Raw genomic sequence first — 12442 nt, forward strand, 5'->3', positions numbered from 1 at the left:
GAGACATGGAAAATGCACAGCTTGCTCCTATAATGCAGTGTTTGCTTTAACGCAGCATTGCATACTAGAGTAGAAAATATATAAAAGATAAAACTCAGTGTCGGTGAGCATGTGGGAAAGCATGCTTTTATATACATTGCTGGAGAAAATGCAAATTGGTTCAACTTTATTTTATTATTTTTTAAAATTTAATTTATTATTATTTTTTAATTTATTTTATTTATTTATCTTTGGCTGCGTTGGGTCTTCGTTGCTGTGCATGGGCTTCTCATTGCAGTGGCTTCTCTTGTTGCAGAGCACAGGCTCTAGGAGCACGGGCTTCAGTAGTTGTGGCTCGTGGGCTCTAGAGCACAGGCTCAGCAGCTGTGGCGCACGGGCTTAGTTGCTCCGCAGCATGTGGGATCTTTGTGGGCCAGGGCTCGAACCCGTGTCCCCTGCATTGGCAAGCGGATTCTTAACCACTGCGCCACCAGGGAAGCCCTGGTTCAACTTTAAATTGTTCTTGTACACAAGTGTTAATAGTAGTATTATAGAAAGTGGAGACAAACCAAATATTCCACAATGGGGAGTATTTAGATGAATATATTAATATGATGGAATGAGTACTGTACTGCTTTTTAAAATGTCAAGTATGCATTTTACTTCAACACATAAACAAGTTTATAAATAATGACAAATTAAAAATCAGAACTCAAGATAATATTAACTTTATGGCTATGTGAAAACAGTAACAATGACTGGAACCCAGAAGAATGTAAATAATTTCAATTCTTATTAACTTGTAAAGTTAAGTTCCAATCTTTAGAAATGACAATAATTCTAACTACTAGTCATAATTTTATTCTATCTTGTATTATATCTCTATATACACTAAGACCAATTATTCAAGTCTATTAGAGTTGATTCTAAGAGTTTGAACCACCTCCCAAAGATTTTTTTTCCTTTTAATATTGCTGTAAGTCAAATTTTTCTAGTGCATTAATTGAATATAGGAATAAATCAGGTATCTGTAAAAGTTTGTTAGTGTGTGACATTCAAAAAAATGTCTGACCAGCACTGCTTAGGACTGTCAAGGTTATGACAAAGCAAGGAAAGTCTGAGAAATAGGCACAGAGGAGCATAAGGAGACATGATAGCTGAAAGTAATGTGCTGTCCTGGCTGGGATCCTGGAACAGAAAGCGGACATTAGGTAAAAATTCAGGAAATCAAAATAAAGTAAGGACTCTAATGAATAATTATGTATCAGTACTGACTCATTAATTGTAATAAATGTACCATACTAAAATAAGATCTTAATAATAAGGGAAACTAGATGCGGGGTATATGGGAATTCTCTGGACTATTTTCACATTTTGTCTATACATCTAAACTATACTAAAATTAAATTTTTATTTTAAAATGTATTAGTACATTCAGACAACTTTAACACCATATCATGTATTGAACTAATGCATTAAATAACAGAACCTAGTTTACTGTCAGTGTCCAGCTGCTAAGGTGAACGATTATGAGGTCATGTCTATAATGAGGCGGTAGAACAAGAGAACACCTCTTGTTATAATGGAAGATACCCTTCAGTAAAGAGAGCGATACATTATTAAGAGCTGAGGATCTGGAAAGTACTACATAAAGCCCTGCCCTTGCCCCTGGTTATATAAGCTGTCTCCATCAGGAGCAGGTGATAAGAGCACATTACAAGGGCTATTACAAGGGCACGAAGCAAACTCTAGCTTCTAACAAAACGTTCTTACTTCTCCGTATGTGAAGTTGTTAGTATCATACTACAATATGAAATGAAGTCTGTTTCAGACTATTTGGAGATTTCTTTTTCTTTTCTGAATTTTCTTTTTCCTTTTCCATTTTGTTTGCCATTTTTCTTGGCAATTGCATTTTTAAAATTTCCCAATGTGTTTATCTGGTGATGTGAAGAAGATTCTTTGTACACTTTCCACTACGAACGAAAAGCAATTGGGAATTGCACAGTCTGTTGACAGCACTGAGACTGGTTTGACGTCTAAAAAAAGTAGACCTGTTTTCCTGTGTTAACCTCAGAGCAGGAGGTGGAAAAGGCTACTTCCCAATAGGTTTCCACTTTGGGCTAGTATCAAAACAAAAGAAGTGAGGCAGATGTAGTACATTTTTCTCCTCATCACTCTAAATTATACGTTAAAATAGTTTCTTTTTGGTGTATTAAAAATATTTTAAACTAGCATTTGTGTTTTCTTGTTTAAAGGCAGTAGAAACCTCTGTTGATGAAGTCATTTATTTTCTTAGAAATAATTATTGGTTTCCTGCAGCATTTCTGAAACTGTCTTATAAGGAGCACATGAACTTCTTGTCAAAATGCAGATTCCCAGACCCAGCCGCTGAAGATTCTAATTCAGTATGCCCCAGGGCCCAAGAGAATCAGTCTTGTTAACTAGAGCCTACTTCTGGTGAGGTTAAGTCTTCTGATTAGTTGTTTGTAGTAGTTCCTAACCGTGGCTACACAACAGAATCATCTAGAAAGCTTTTCAAGCTGCTAATGCTCCTTCTACACCATCGAATTGTCATTTATTTATTTGGGATGGGGCCTACACATCAGTGATTTTTAACTCTCCCTGGTGGATACTAGTGTGCAACCAGGGTTGAAACCGCTAGTCTTGTGTATGGAACCAAAATTAATTAGAAAAACCTGTGCTTTACTCCTTAGGCTCTATTCAAAAAAACATTGGCTGCTAAACACAGCATATGGATCTCACAAGCATAACAATGAACAAAAGGCTGCTAATAGGCACAGGGTGTTTGGCAGGGGGCCGGTGGGGAGGGGTGGTGGTAGAAGTGTTCTGGAACTAGATAGTGGTGACAGATACACAACATAGAGAATATAGCAAAAAAAAAAAAAACAACAACAACAGACTGATGGACACTTTAAAGTGGAGGGTTTTATGTTGTGTGAAGTATATCTCAATTTTAAATGCTACTAAGAAAGAGAGAACACATGGTTTAACCATTGTTGTAAATTTCCAAAATAGGCATATGTAAACCAGAGCATTAGCAGTCAGGTCAGTGGTTATCTTTGGGGAGGCAGGAGGGGTGGCGATTGGCAAGGAGAACAAGGAGGGGTCTTGGGTGCTGGCAGGGTTCTTATTTCATGACCTGGGTGGTGGTTACAGGGGAGAATTCACTTCATGATCTTTCATTTTTGAGCTCTATATTTATGATTTGTGCTTTGGGAAAACTGAGTCGTCAAGAGAAGGTTAAAAGATATTCAGGCTCCTCCACTTGAGAATACAGGAAAGATTGACTAAGATACTATCTTAACCTATGAGAAAAGCAAGTCTGATGAAACATAAAGACAATGTTTGACAGTAGGGTTCATTTAATATTGGATTGTTTACCAAAGGAGCTATAGAATCTCTGTCCTCAGAACTCTCTGAAAAACAGCCTTGCTGTAAAATCAGTTCTATTTGGGGATGGTATCTTATGGTAATTGGCCAAATAATATTTTGAGATTTAATCCAGTTCTTTGAGACTACCTTTAGTTTATAGTTACTTTTTATTCTGGGAAATTTGAATTCCTATAACAAGATACTTACCAAAGAGAATTAGGTAATTCAAGTATTTTTAGTTACAGCAAACCTTATTGCAATCTGTTTTACCAATTATCAAACTGAATTTCCCTAAGCTCAATTAAATTTTTTCTTTTATATTGTTGCCAGTAATTTTTTCTTAATTGCTACTGATATGCTGACAATCCTAGATTCTCCTTCCTTTCTTTTTTGCTTATTGCTTTTCCAGGCTCTATGAATTTGAACGTTTCCCACTTTCTTTCTTCATATGCTCCGGAGTTTCATACCTCTTTTTATATTTCTTTAGCACTATTCGTATTTCTAAGACCTTTGGTTTCTAGAAATGACCTCAGTATTGTGAGGTTCTGGAAAATGTCCACTTCCTTTTGCAATAATGTTTGTAGGCTAAAACGATGTGGTTCAACACTGACTCCTCTGGTTCCAGGATTGCATGTTTAGAATTGACTCAATTTAGCATTGCCACTGATTTCATAAGCTCTGTTTTGCAAGCAATCTACTTCCTTTGAAATCTTTTCATGAATTTCCAGAAGTCCTTCTTTCCATTAGCCACTTGTAGATTATGCCTTTATATTCTTACATCTAAGGTTTTACTTATTTTACAAAGAAAACAAGCATCATTTTAAATTTGCTTTGTTCTTAATTGTTCTAATTTCTCTGAGGACATCACCATCCTAATCATAATATTAGCCAGATTCAGAGATAATGAGTAGTTTTTTTCTAATTCTTAGTTTTTCCAATTGTTTCTTCACTGATTGACAAATCTTATGTCAATTCTTTATTAATGATGTTATTTTTTTTCCCGTAAGAAAAATACAGTTACAGAAAGAAAAGTACATCTTGGTTCTTAGCTACTAAGCAAATGTATGTAAAACACATATTTAAAAAAAAATATGTATATATATGCATATTCCCCTTTATTGAGGACCAAGTCCGTGTGGTAATATTTTCCAGCTACAAGGGATTTTATAGATTCTCTCCTCTAATCTCCTCATTTTATAGATAACGAAACTGAGGCCCAGAGAAAAATCCATATAGTTAGTTGCTAATAAAGCCATTTTTATCTTCCACAATTCTTTACTGTTTCATTTTACTTAATTTACATCTTCTTTTCAAAGCAATGTTTTAACATGTGGGCACATTGAGCCATTCTGGCTTCTTCTCTTGTTAATGTCTTTAAAATTTTTTGGTAAATCATTTAGCTCTTTTTCAGTACCAGTTGTTCAAGCTAACTATTTCAGTACCATCTATTACGTTATCATATATATTAGCACAACTTTAAGAACTTCCTCAGAGCAAAGTATTTTTCTTTGTTGTTGTTGGTTTTTCAAGTATTTTTCCCCTCCACCCTTACTAAATTTTCCAAATGTAACTGCTCCAAGAAAAGATCCATCCCTTAACACACTCATACTCTATTTCCTTTTTAAGATACCCATTGGATAATAATAACAGCTGACAGATATTGAACTCTGTTGTTCATTGAACAATGTTGATTGTCCCATTTTACTGACGAGATAACTAAGGCACAAAGATGTTCTTCATGGCAGAGTAGGATGAGACTTAGGCTTCCTTATTCCAGATCTAGTATTTAACTTTTTATGTATTCCTTTAAAAAATTCTACTTTTATGTATTTCATAATGTTCATTATGCACTTACATTTAGAACACGTGTATAATTTATAAATTTATAAAGGTAAAGAATTATCCTTATCTAAAGAAAGACCTGGCCTTTTCCCTCAGCTCCCAGGAGATGATCTCTGAGCCCTTGGAATGTCCTGTCTGATAAGAATGTCTCTGTTTACCTGGCGACCTCAGGCTACACTGGATAGTTTAACTATCTGACTTACAGTAGGGACTTTCAGCCATACAGTAGCATTGGCTTGACTTTCAAAGGCTCTGGATGCTAAAGGCCTGACCAAGCCCCAGTAACAACTTTGGACACCAAGACTCAGGTGAGCTTCCCTAGTTGGCAATACTCCATGTGTAATGTCATATATTGTTGCCAAAAGTTAGCACTATTTATGACCCTACAGGGAGAGGACAATTGGAAGCTCTATCCGTGGACGCCTCCTGGATTCGGCCCTGTATGTATCTTCCCTTTGCTGATTTTAATCTGTATCCTTTCACTGCAATAAATCATAACTGTGAGTATAACAGCTTTCAGTGAGAGCCGTAAGTCCTTCTAGGGAATTATCAAACCTGAGAGTGGTCTTGGGGACTGCCTGAACTTGCAGTTGTTGTCAGAAGTGAGTGTGGTCCTGGGGACCCCCCAAACATGTGATCAGAAAAGTTTGGAGCCCATTAGTCTAGGCCATATTAGCAAATGATTAACTACTTTCTTCTTAAAGGTCTATGGAGATGTAAATTTCTTCAGTGATCTATATTATATTATGATGATGGTATACATGTAAAGTCACTTACAGCAATAACCAGTAAAGGTCAAATTTCACCTGCTCTAAAAGTGTGAGTCTGTTTCCTTTTTTTTTTTTTTTTTTTAATTTCCTTGGGTTATTTTGTTCTTATCTTCCTGGTTCCCTTGACTGCATTAAAAATTGTTGATGGTTCCATCCCTCTTAAAAAAACTTTCTCCTGGGTGATGCCATAGAGTCAAATGTCCCAGTGGGCTGAGACCACAATTTATTTATGTTTTTAGTCCCAGCACTTAACACAATGCCTGAGTTTCCTTTGTTAGGAGAAAAAACAAAATCATGTCTCTAGTGTACAGACAGTATTAGAGAAAAAGGCTGATTTCTAGTCCCTGGTTTTTTATTTGCTTTGTCAACAGTGGGCAAGTCACTTACCTTCTCTGAACTTCTGTTTCATCCTCTGTTGAACAAAGAATGTGGTACTCTTTTCAAATAAAATCTCACACGGAAGCCGGGTTGAAGCCCAAACAGGTTGAGGAAGCTATGGGAAGGCACCTGGGGCTCTCCTGCTCAGAACCCTCCCTCACCCACCCTGTTGTGGCGCCCAAAGCCTTGCAGGCTCTTTAGAACAGCACCAGAAACTCACTGGGATAGACAGTGTCCACGGTTCTCTTTGTGTGATTCAGAGTTTTGCTTTGTATTTTTGACATGATGTTTACATTGTAAAACAGATTCAAGTTGAACTCTTAAAGAGGTGGAACAAAGAACAAAGTAAATTGGAAGCCAAATTTGTCGTTTTCCTTCTTCTTTTCCAACTTAAGTCCAATAACACTAAACAGATGTTGAGTAGTTAACAAGGCCAGAGGTCTTCAATGACATGGGTGCTTCATCTTGTCAGGAGGCTGCCATTCTTGGTCTGCTGGGAGAAAAAGAAATCATTAAATGAGAGGCAGTTATGGAAAGCTGAGTACTGAACTCTCTAAATGCTTTGGAAAGTATCTTCCAGTTGGTTTGTCTTAAAGGTCATTAGCAAAACCTGAACTTGGATTGAGAGTGAACATTTTGTGTTGTAACTAATAAAAATTTACATAGCATCTAATTTCATTTAAATCTTAAAATTTTATGAGCTGAGTATTAATATATTATTGTCATTAATTTGTGCTAATAAGTTTAATATATTTACTTTTATTGTGATTAGTAATATAGTTGAACATATGTTCACCACCTTTTCTGTGTTTATTTACCATGAATTTTCTTTACTTCTTATTTTCTTCTTTTTTTTTCTTTTTTAAATTGAATTATAGTTGATATACAATATTATATAAGTTTTAGTTGTACAACACAGTGATTCACAATTTCTAAAGGTTGTATTTCATTTATACTTATAAAATATTGGCTATATTCCCTATGTTGTACTATATATCCTAGCTTATTGATTTGTAGCTTATTTATTTTATACATAGTAGTTTGTATCTCTTAATCTCCTACCCCGTGTTGCCACTCCCCCTTCCCTCTTCCCACTGATAACCACTTATTTTTTCTCTATATCTGTGAATCTGTTTCTTTTTTGTTATATTCACTAGTTTGTTTTATTTTTTAGATTCCACATATAAGTGATATCATACCGTATTTGTCTTTCTCTGTCTAACTTATTTCACTAAGCATGATACCCTCCAAGTCCATCCACGTTGTTGCAAATGGCATAATTTCATTTTTTTATGGCTGAGTAGTATTCCATTGTATACATATGCCACATCTTCTTTATCCATCATCTGTTGATGGATACTTAGGGTGCTTCCATATCTTGACAATTGTAAATAATACTGCTATGAACATTGGGGTGCATTATCTTTTCAAATTAGTGTTTTCAGGATTTTTTGGATATATACCCAGGAGTAGAATTGCTGGGTTGTATGATAGTTCTATTTTTAATTTTTTGAGAAACCTCCATACTGTTTTGCATAATGGCTACACCAATTTATAGTCTCACCAGCAGTGTAAGTGTTCCCTTTTCTCCACATCCTCACCAACATTTGTTATTTGTGTTCTTTTTGACGATGGCCATTCTAACAGGTGTGAGGTAATATCTCATTGTGGTTTTGATTTGCATTTCTCTGATGACTAATGATGTTGAGCATCTTTTCATGTGTCTGTTGGCCTTCTGTATGTCTTATTTGGAAAAATGTCTCTTCAGGTCTTCTACCCATTTTTTAATCGGGTTGTTTGGTTTTTTGATGTTGAGTTGTATGAGCTGTTTAAGTATTTGGATATTAACTCCTTATTGGTCATATCATTTGCAAATGTTTTCTCCCGTTCAGTAGGTTGTCTTTTCACTTTGTTGATGATTTCCTTTGCTGTGCAAAAGCTTTTAAGTTTAGTTAGGTCCCATTTGTTTATTTTTGCTTTTATTTCTTTTGCTTTAGGAGACAGATCTAAAAAATGTTGCTATGATTTATGTCAAAAAGCATTCTGCCTATGTCTTCTTCTAGGAGTTTCATGGTTTCCAGCTTTACATTTAGGTCTTTACTCCATTTTGAGTTTATTTTTGAATATGGTGTTAGAGAATGTTCTAATTTCATTCTTTTACATGCAGCTGTCCAGTTTTCCCAGCACCACTTATTGAAGAGACTGTCTTTTCTCCATTGTATAGTCTTGCCTCCTTTGTCATAGATTAATTGACCATAAGTTTGTGGATTTTTTTCCGGGCTCTCTGTTCTGTTCCATTGATCTATGTGTCTGTTTTCGTGCCAGTACCACGAAATTAGTGTAGTTCTGTATATAGTCTGAAGTCAAGGAGAGTGATCCCTCCAGTTCTGTTCTTCTTTCTCAAGACTTTTTGACTATTTAGGCGTTTTTGTGTTTCCATACAAATTTCAAAATTATTTTTTCTAGTTCTGTGAAAATTGTTCTTGGTATTTTGATAGGGATTGCATTGAATCCCTAGATTTCCTTGGGTAGTATGGTCATTTTAGTGACATTAATTCTTGTTTTCTTCTTTACAGTCTGTTATTGATCTACTAGACGAGAAGAAGGTTAACATATTATTTCTATTCTTTTGAGTGGTTACTCTTCAATTTTAATATGTATATTTAATTTAATAAAATTTAATCAATATATAACCCTTCTACCAAACAGAGATCCTTAGTATACAACTGGCTTTCCTCCATGCCTATCCCTGATAGATGTTGGAGTTTTCTGGGCCCCATTTTATGGCCGAAAGGCCATTTCTGAGCCTTTTGGGCCCCTAGGTTTATGAAGAAACCTCTGTCTAGCACCTAGCATGCATGGGGCCATACACACCTTAACCTGTTTCCTCCTATTATTAGAAATCCCCAGCCCATTAGTTGTATATCTTGTTCTAATGCCCCTGTGAGTGTTTTTAGCTCTCTCTCACCCTCTACATCTTAGCTTCTTGTTTCCTCTTTATTTTATTATTTGGAGATCTCTCTTTCTTACATTCAAGCCTGTTTTAAAACTTTGTGGAATGAGTAGATCTCCATTATTGGCCCAATCTACTATAATAACTGGAAGTCTCAGAGACACTTTATCATCTTCTTTCTAATGTGGAAACAAGCATAAAGAAGTTATGACTAGCCTATGCCAGTATTAAAAAAGGATAAGCAGACTTTCCTTTAGATCTTATAACTCCAAGTCCAGTAATATTTCCATAATATTGGAGTTCTCTCTTTTCCTCTTCCTCCTTACTTATCCCTTGAAGTTGTTCCTAGGTTCCTATTGACTCATAGCACACCAATCTAATTTTACCCTTCCAAAGAAAGTCCTGTGCATTCATTATGGTCCCAGAAGCTTTAGACCAATCTCTGCCAGTATAATTTTTTAGAGCCACTTATGCATTTTTTTCCAAGCTTGTATCAGGAAAAAACTAGAGCTCTACGGCCTTAGATGAATCATGAAAACTAAGGTTTACTTTAGTCCTCTGGCTTTTACCTCTTGTTGACTGATACAAAGCCATGTGCATCTTGTCCCCTTTATTTATAAGTCCACACCTTTCTTTTTTTTTTTTTTTTTTTAAATATTTATTTATTTATTTATGGCTGTGTTGGGTCTTCGTTTCTGTGCGAGGGCTTTCTCTAGTTGTGGCAAGTGGGGGCCACTCTTCATCGCGGTGCGCGGGCCTCTCACTATCGCGGCCTCTCTTGTTGCGGAGCACAGGCTCCAGACGCCCAGGCTCAGTAATTGTGGCTCACGGGCCCAGCTGCTCCGCGGCATGTGGGATCTTCCCAGACCAGGGCTCGAACCCGTGTCCCCTGCATTGGCAGGCAGATTCTCAACCACTGCGCCACCAGGGAAGCCCAGTCCACACCTTTCTTTTACCCTCACAAATAAGAACGAGTTTCTGGATTCCTGTGAACCCTGCATGAGAGAGTTTGCATCCATAGCCATCAATGTAGTTGGCTTTTGAAAAATTACACCTTTATGCCATTTTTAAAGGCATATTCTTTCTCTGAAGGATTATTCTCATCTTCACTATAACAAATATTTCCACTACCTAAGCTCACACTATTCCAGCTTGTATCTTAATGTCCACTATTCATTCAAGAAACATTTTTTGACTGTTATTCTGTGCTAAGCACTAGAATCACAAAGATGAGGGAGGGAACAATTTTGCAGTGAAATCAGTGCTGGTATAGTCATGGGCAGATTATGCTATGGATATGTAAAGAAGGAACATTTACTCCCTTGGAAATGGAAAGAGTAGGGAGAGAAAGAGGCTACAGCATGCGCAAAGGCATCAAAGTCAGGGTACCTTTGGGAACCTGCAAGTCTGTCTGGGGCTGGAGATCTAAAATAGGAAGGAGGACTTGCAGGGAGGAGCCCAGAGAGGCTGGCTGGCAAGAGCTGGGCTGTCTGCCCCAGATATAGGTGTTTTTGTTTCATTTTGGAATTACTGGGCAGCCGTGGAATAATTTTAAGCAGAGAAGTGGATTAAAGCAGGGAAAGCTGGACCCAAGGTGACACGTGGGATAATCACGGTACCTGGCTCATGGTTAGCACTCAGTGAATGTCAGTTAAATTGTTATGTTTTTATTCATGGATGAGTACCCCATCCTCCATATTGGCCTGCACAAATTTAAAAATCTTTAACTGTGGAAGAATGAATGATATCTGCATAAGGTAGAAACTAGTTTGGCTAGACCACTTTCACTGTTGACATTAATAAAAACAGGCTCATTTAGTTTGCTATTTACTTGGAGCAGAAGTAGCACTCTGTGTGCCCAGAGTGGGCAGAATCCTTGCTTAGGTTTTGAACACAGGATGTTTGTTTTCACAGGTACTTTTTGGTTACTCAGAGCTTCTGTTATTCTGTTTATAATTCAGGTCTTTTGCTTTTCTTCTTATTCCTTCTAATGTCCAGTGTTTTACCTTTTAGGGACTCTATTCACATTCAGATAGTGGGGAGAATGAAAGAAGAAAATAAGTTAATTTTTATAAACATTTTTGGAGCAGGAATTTTCACAATAAGTTTCCCTAAATTCTATGTGCTTCCTTAAAGACTTTAATATCATAGGTGTATTTATGCAGTTCTGAGAATCAGGTTCTTTTGTAGAGACAATATCTGTTTCACCCAAATTCTGTTTATATGGAAAAATATTTACATGGTAGTGAATTTAAATTCCCAGTATTACTGATTTATTTTTCTGACTTTTTTCCTTTGTGGACAGTTAACAATGACCAGGAAAAAAAAGAGAACTCATGAATTTTATCTTAAATATTTCAACAACTTGGAACCATTTATGTCAAAGTATTTGCACCTTCACTGACATATGAGCTAAAGTTTCAAATATTTACTGTACTTTTACATCTGAGTCAACCCAGGCTATCTTTCCAGAGCACAGGTTTTTTATTTATTGAGATGCATTTATTGGTGGTACAGATAAACTTGTAAAGGTTGGTTAGGGACATGGATGACAAATAATTGAAGTGTTGATTCCATGTGTTCATTACTGAAGATGAGATTTGGGATAGGGTGGGAAGCATAGGTTCACCTTATGGTATATATATATATTTTAAGTTTATAAAGTTATAGTAATAAAAACAATCTGATACTGACATTAGATTATCAAATGCATAAGGTATCAAACAGATTAATGGTGCAGAAAAATAGCTTAACAATAGATCCTATTATATTACAAAAATCTAACAGGATGATGCATTAAAACTCAACAGAAATTAGATATTCATATTCCAAAAAATGAACCTTGATCTGTATCTCACACCTCATACAGAAATTAACTTAAAATCGATCATAGACCTAAAAGTAAGACATAAAACTATAAAACCTTTAGAAGAAAACATAGAAATCTTTGTGTCCTTGGGTTATGCAAAGAATTCTTAGATATGATACCAAAAGTGATACCATTTTTAAAAACCTGATAAATTGGATTTTCAAACTTAAAAGCTTTTGTTCTGAAAGCTTTGTTAAGAGAATGAAAAGACAAGTCACAGACTTGGAAAGATACTTGTAAATCACATGCTTGCACGAA

The 12442-nt window shown here is 36.1% G+C and overlaps 1 protein-coding gene across 3 annotated transcripts in view; it reads left to right on the top strand.

Annotated features, from left to right (window-relative positions):
- Window positions 1–12442, top strand: part of BBS12 (Bardet-Biedl syndrome 12) — an 87597-nt gene that overhangs the window by 34365 nt on the left and 40790 nt on the right. The window lies entirely within an intron of this gene.

The sequence above is a fragment of the Balaenoptera ricei genome, chromosome 5 (genome assembly GCF_028023285.1).
Source record: "Balaenoptera ricei isolate mBalRic1 chromosome 5, mBalRic1.hap2, whole genome shotgun sequence".
Taxonomy (NCBI): domain Eukaryota; kingdom Metazoa; phylum Chordata; class Mammalia; order Artiodactyla; family Balaenopteridae; genus Balaenoptera; species Balaenoptera ricei.